Source organism: Malaclemys terrapin, chromosome 8 (genome assembly GCF_027887155.1).
Source record: "Malaclemys terrapin pileata isolate rMalTer1 chromosome 8, rMalTer1.hap1, whole genome shotgun sequence".
NCBI lineage: Eukaryota > Metazoa > Chordata > Testudines > Emydidae > Malaclemys > Malaclemys terrapin.
In genome coordinates this window covers 97,394,519-97,401,307 of record NC_071512.1, presented here as the reverse complement: position 1 = coordinate 97,401,307, position 6,789 = coordinate 97,394,519, and the positions used below count along the sequence as shown (strand labels likewise).

General features: G+C 45.0%; 1 long non-coding RNA gene across 1 annotated transcript; it reads right to left on the bottom strand.

Annotated features, from left to right (window-relative positions):
* Window positions 1–3,357: 3,357 nt before the first annotated feature.
* On the bottom strand, window positions 3,358–6,546 carry LOC128841454 (uncharacterized). The gene is made up of 3 exons (XR_008445843.1): window positions 6,425–6,546; window positions 5,390–5,572; window positions 3,358–3,524 (listed from the first exon to the last, which is right to left on the bottom strand). It is a non-coding gene; the product is annotated as an uncharacterized LOC128841454 (long non-coding RNA).
* Window positions 6,547–6,789: the final 243 nt, after the last annotated feature.

Below are 6,789 nucleotides of genomic sequence, written 5' to 3'. Positions count from 1 at the left end.
TAGTGGGATTTGGAGGAAAAGCCAGAACTCCTTTAGCTTGTGTGGTTTGAGGATGTTGTAGATTCAGGCAATGCACATTAGCCTCACCCTACCAGCTACTTCTCTCACAAAGGGGTCTGTTCTCCCGCTGGTTTTCTCTACCCCAGAAGAGCCTGATTTTGGGGAGGAACAACATTAAAATGTCTTACAAATCACTTTAAAGACAGTAGAAAGTTAGGCCAAAGTTGTCAAATTTTAGGTCACTAGATCTAGAATTAGGTACCTAATCTAATCCAATTTTCAGTGCCTCTGAAAGCTGTGTGCACTCAACACCCTTGGAAGCTAAATCACTTATTGGTAACCTTATGGCATCACTAGACAGTGCAATTGTAAATGGCCTAAGCTTACCTAGTTCTGTTTATAGGAGTTAGATCTTGGGAAAATGCTTGTTTTCTGCTGTGATGCACTTTTTGGACATAGCACCCGTAAATTCTGTTTTAGCCAATATCCGTTTTTGTAGGGGTAGCGGACACTAGAGTTTATTCCCACGCAAGCAAACAGAACTGTACAGGATACCTAAAGCGTTCTGTTTAGGTGCCTCCAGTTAGGCACCTGAGTAAGGCCATGTCTACACTACATGGATCGGCGGGTAGTAATCGATCTATCAGGGATCGATTTATCACGTCTCGTCTAGACGTGATAAATTGATCCCCGAATTGACGCCCGTACTCCACCTTGGCAGGAGGAGTAAGCAGAGTCAATGGGGGAGCCGCGGCCGTGAGGACGGCCAGGTAAGTTGAATTAAGATACTTCGACTTCAGCTACGCAAATAGCGTAGCTGAAGTTGCGTCTCTTAGATTGACCCCCCTCCTAGTGTAGGCCAGCCCTAAGAAAGTTAAGCATAATGCACAAACCATTTAAAGGTGCACTCATGCTTAGCTATTGGATACCTGGCTGCTGGACTAAGCCATTTCCCATATTCTCAACCAGCATGCCACTGCTCACTAAAACGGAAACAACTCACATTTAAAGTAGGGGATTGTCTTATTTTAACATGACCAAAAGAGGGACCTTTGAAAGAAGTTGTCAGCAATAATTTACTTTGCTACAACATGAAGCTTGAACTGAAATTTTTTTATAACCTACGACTTGTCAGATTTTTTCCCCCCCTTCACAGAACCTTCCCCTTTAACATACTTTTCAGGACAATACCAGGCAGCCTGCTTGTTATTTTCAATTAAAATAATTTGCATTTTTTGTGTGAAAATTGCTTCACCACTGGGGCCACTTGAGTGGCCAGTGCAATATATCATTGTGTGATCTGGCAAAGCCATCCATTTATAAGCTAGTGTGTGTCAAGCTAGCTTTTGGCAAAATGTGAAAGACACCTGGTTTAGTTTAGGCTCTTCACTGTGAAATTATCAACAATGCATAATCCTCTGACTCCTCTTGGATTGAAAGCTCAGGCTGTAATCCAGCTGAGAGGTCTGCTGTCATTCAGAAGATGCTCAAGGGCCTTCTGCTCTCATGATGTATGAGATCATAACTTCTCTTTTGCAGTCCTCTCCCTCCCCTCCCCATTCAGGATTAGGCATTATTTCCCCCCCCCCCCCAAATCAATGTGGGACTCAGATTAGAAATAAGTAGGGGTACAACTCAGCTCCCCCCATGGATGATTCTACTAAAATGACCAGCAATTTAGTTCATGAACGTTTACTTGTCATTAGACTAATACCATATTGAGACAAATGGCAGCAGGCCATTCTAAGTGCTCCTGTTAGAGGACACCTGTAATAAGGCTCAGGAAGATGGCATTCAGAAGGTTATATCTGCAGCCAAGAGGGCTGGAAAAAGAGCTTCAGCATAGTTATGCTTTTTTTGTGGCAGCTGAGGAGCCAGCCCACAATATTTAAACAAGATGAAAGTTTATATTCCATGGGCACATGATAGGGCCACTACAAATTGCCTGTACAGTGCACTAGTTGTTACCAGCGTGACCCATCTCTATAAGAGAACATACAAGAATATAGTTAATGAGTAAATACATTATGAACTAGGGGCCACAGATTCCAGCTGCAGGTTTGTAGAGTGCTTGGTTATACATTTGATTTATCTACATTTACAGGTTTCACAAATGACAGCACCACTGGTAAGTGATTGGAGGGATAAGTGTCTTTGATTGTAAGCTCCTGTGGAATGCTGAGTGCATAATCGGCACTTAAGCAACAGTAATACAGAAGCAAAGACTATGAAGATGACAGAAGATTTGAGGAAAGGTAGCGGGGAATTGCTGGTTTTCAATTCCAGGCCAGCCAATGATTTCCTGATGAAGTCCCTGGATAACTGGGTTTGAAAATGTCATCCACGGAGGCCTGTGTTTGTGTCACACTATTAAAGGTAATGTGGAAATGGTTAGTTTGGTTTTGTAAACTTTAACTGACTGGCACTTGAGGGATACAAGCTTGCGTGTGGGAGATTAGTCATTACAGTGCTCAACTGTGACCAAATTAGTCCTGCTGAGGTTATGTCAGCCTCTGTTTATACAGATAGGATCTGATTCAATGGGTACCTGCCTCAGCTGATTTAAATGTACATCATCCACTTTGTCAGGACCATATCCCATCTTCCTGGCTTGTGACACAGCTATTCCATTTGCAAGATTAAACTCATTCAAAATGGAAGGTATTTTTTCCCTCCCTTGTCTTTCTCTGTTGCTTTCTAAGCCTAGAGGGAGCTCCCTATGCAGTACACTGGTCAGTTGTCTGAATACATTCCAACCAGGCTTGATTAGTTTCTCCTCATCTTCTGGGCGAGGAAGATAGGTGGTCTGGAAAACAGAGTTAAAGTGAAAAAGTTCATGCCCAGAACAGCTAAACAAAACTACTGAGGTCAACTTATTTTTCATAATTTATCTTGTAATATAAGCCAGTGCAGTAGCTCTGTGCAAAGGCGCTTCAAGTTTTGAAGGTCAAAGGACCTGTATATTTATCCACAGGCTAAGTCTGGCTTAAGTAGACATTGCTAACGTTTGTATATTACTTCATCTCCAACTAGAAGGGGAGCACTCGATAGTCTGGGATTTTGGCACTCCTTACTGTCCCCTATGACGCAAAGAGAACAATATTGTGCATTAGTGAGTTGATTACCAAGGACAAGTTAAACACCAAATTCCTGCCACTAAGGACTTGAAGCACTATCTGGTCTTCAGTGCCAAGACCAGTCTTTTCTTAGTCTTGTATCACTGATTTCAGCCTGCATAAGTGATTGTGTGAACATGCATAGGGTGACCCTATTTCCTTAAGCTGAAAATGGGACATTGGGTAAGAGATGGTCAGTGCTCAGGGGAGTTTACTTACAGTATGCAAAAAAGATAAGGCAGTTGTTTCATATATTTTACTTAGAAGTCAGTAATTACTGGCATTGTTCCTTGTCTTGCCATTCTCCAGGGTGTGAAGCTGCTTGATACCAGTTGTATTTCTCTGACGATGCTATTTTTCTGAGGGTTTGCTTGTCTTTCAGCAACTTGTCATAGAATGCAGTACAGTCTAGAGAAAAGACAAGACAGTATTCATAGTGGAGATATTCAGACATGATTTTTCAGGACACCACACATCATTCATAATTAAAAAAACAAAACAAAACAAAAACAAAAACATTCAACAGGTGCTATAGCACCAGGCAGACACAGCACAAATTCCACAGCCTTGGCTAGATCTGTGTATTGTACTGCATTACGGTCCATCTCTCGAAAAATCTTCTGCCACCTTTTGGTGACTGGCGTTCTCAGCATATTCCTCGGCAGAGCTCACCTCAAACTATTCGGTGCTCTCAAAGGCAGGTCTCCAGTGCTCTAAATAGGACAGGCATGTTGTGTAAAAATTGTCAACTACATCATAAAACTCCTTTTCTTTCGTTTGCTTGTGTTCTACAAGAGTGTGCAGTAGGTTCTGCACTTCTGTTGTGACAAATCTTTCTCCAAGCCTCTCCGATAAGTTAACATGCAGGAAACATATTCGCATTACAACTTGTCACTGACAAATCATTTTTCTGTATAGTCTCCATTATGTTTTGGATCATGGCAGTTTGTTTGCTGGAAAATAGAAGCCACAACTGAGTGGCAGGATCATCAAAGACCTTCTTTAGCAGCGTTGGGCATTCATCTTGAGAAAGAAAATGTGCTTTAAGCCCATCGAAAAATCAACGAAATCCTGTGTATTGCTGGTCCCAGTGAGAGGACTCGTGTGCTGCCATGCTCTAGTAATTTGGTATACTCAATTCCAACAAATCGACAGAAGTCTTTCAGCTCTTCAACATGCACTGTGTAGATATGAAAGCATTGTAAACCTTTACAGCAAACTTCTCCACATCTAAAGGAAGACAGTTGACTGCAGTTTGGAGGCAGATCTCTTTTCCTAAGCTGGCCAAGAGCTTTCATCACAAATTATTTTTCCCACAATGTATGGCACCCCCAAAGTTAGTATTGGTGTTGTCTGCCCATATTCCAACAATCTTGTCACTAAAAATATTTCTCAATCACTTGCTGGATGTATGCACACTGCAAATCTGATGTTTCTCTGGGTGAAGATGAAAAGTCAATAATTTTTGTGCAAATTCCACTCAGTGGAAGAAAATACCGTATAAGAACAGGAAATAGTTTTTGCTCCTTTTTGTTCGATGCATCCACACTAAGCGTAATAAAGGAACACCTGTCCAATTCAAGCTGCACTTCTTCAATAGATAAAGGGGCAAAAATGTTGCAAACTATTGCCTCAGATTTTGTGCGAGCAGATGAAAAGTTGGATTGGTACAGTTTCCTAATTAATTGTGAGGTACAGTCCATAGGTGATGAGTTATATGGGCCCGTGGTGCCTGTGTTCCACCAATATTTAGGAACGTGGGCCTAGCTCCACCAATGTTTGGGCTTACCGTGCTTTAGGGGGCCCCCATGCTTCAGGGGGACGTAGGGTCCAGGGCGGCCTGGGTGGATTAGTGGGGGAAGGCTGGTGCCGGCAGCAGCGAGCAATCCAGCCCCAGCCTGCCCAGCTGGCTCCCAGTATTGCTTGGGGGAGAGGACGGAAGCTGGAAAAGGCAGGGCGGGGGGTTGGGGGAAGGGGTGGAGCAGGGGCGGGCTGGGGCCGGGTTGCTGCTGCTGGTGCCAGGCTCCCCACTAGCCCCCCAGGCTGTCCTGGACCCCACATCCCCCTATGGACGGGATGGCTCTGCTTGGACCTGTTCTGGGCACCACAAAAAAATAAACAAACCTGGCACTCATGGTACAGTCACTAGACTGGAAATTGGGGTCATGCTGCACTGAGTGGTAAGCAAACACTCCCTCACTGGTAAAAAAAAATTCAGCTTCTGTGTCTTGCCTCAGAAAACAATCCTTAAACACGTGGTACTATACACTTACTTTTATCAGCATCTCTATGGGTCTTGCTTTGAAGGTGCCGGGTAATATCATTTTGACCGCTGAGGGCAATGGAGAAATGTGCTCCACATGTCTCGCATACAACTTTGCTGTTGTCCAATGTCGAAGTGTCTTTTAAAAACTTGACCTGTTTTTGGAGGTCTTCATTAAAATTACAGACGTTTCCTAGACATTTTTATAGCAAAAAAAAAAAGACCACACACAAACTATTGATTCTTCCAAGGACACAGGTATGCACAAGCCCTCTCCACCCTGCCCCACAAAAGGACCAAAAACATCACCTGGCAACATCATGTGATTGGTGGCAGCACTGCCTTCGCAGCTGGGCAATGGAGCGCATCAGCTGCTTGCTGGGGTGCCTAGCTCTGAAGACAGCGCCCCCGCCAGCAGCAGCGCAGAAGTAAGGGTAGCATGGTGGCATTACCACCCTTACTTCTAACACAACCAGCCCTTGACTAAGGAGAACGGTCTATGCTCCTTATAGGGAGTTTTTGGATACACGATGTCAGTCTGCTCCTGACAGCCCATTTTGCTGAATCAATTCCTTGCTATGGACCAAGTTAATCTCCAAGTCGAAGTGTTTACCCCAGAGATCTATATGGCCTGGTAAATCTGCTCCTGAAACACCAGGGGAGAATTGATTTGCAAGTGTTCCTTCACAAGGCATTCTCTGAACGCTGGCTCAGTCCAGCATCTGAACATAGCAGCACACTGCCTCTATGGCAGCCAGCCTGTTTGGTTCAGGGGGACTCTTCGCTACCACAAAATGTGCAATTAAAACACCTTCCTATTTCACACCGTCTCATCAGTCAGGCTCCCAAGCGAGGCAAACATTGGAGCTGTGAAGAGACCATCACGCTGCTTTCAGCCTGCAGCTGCAACTCAGCTAACCAACAAAAACCAGCACTGCTACTAACCCCCCCCATCGGATGACCTGCGTGCGGCATCCTTCAGCCCTGCTGATGCGGACCATCCATTTAGCCCTGTTTTGTGCCCCTGAGTGAATGGGGTTCCTACCTTCTCGTTGCTGAGCTCGCACTGAGCTGATGGGAAAATTAATTTTAGTGCTTCTCTACAGCCTCCTGGTCAAGTCGCTCAAAGCATTCTGTACTGAGCCTCCCAGTAAGGAAGGGGCAGACTCTGAGGTGGTGCAGAAGTAAGGGTGGCAATACCACGTCACCCTTACTTCTCTGCTCTGCCTTGCAGCCGGGAAGTGGGGCTGCTGCCCACGGGGTCAGCTCGGAAAGCAACGCTGCCTGCCAGCAGCAAGTTTCTCTGCTGCCGCTGGCGGCGGGCATTGCTGCTGTCAGAGCCGATCCCCCCTGGCAACAGCCACAGCTCTCCGCTCTCCACTCTGTCGCCCCACAATTCGTGCATCCTGC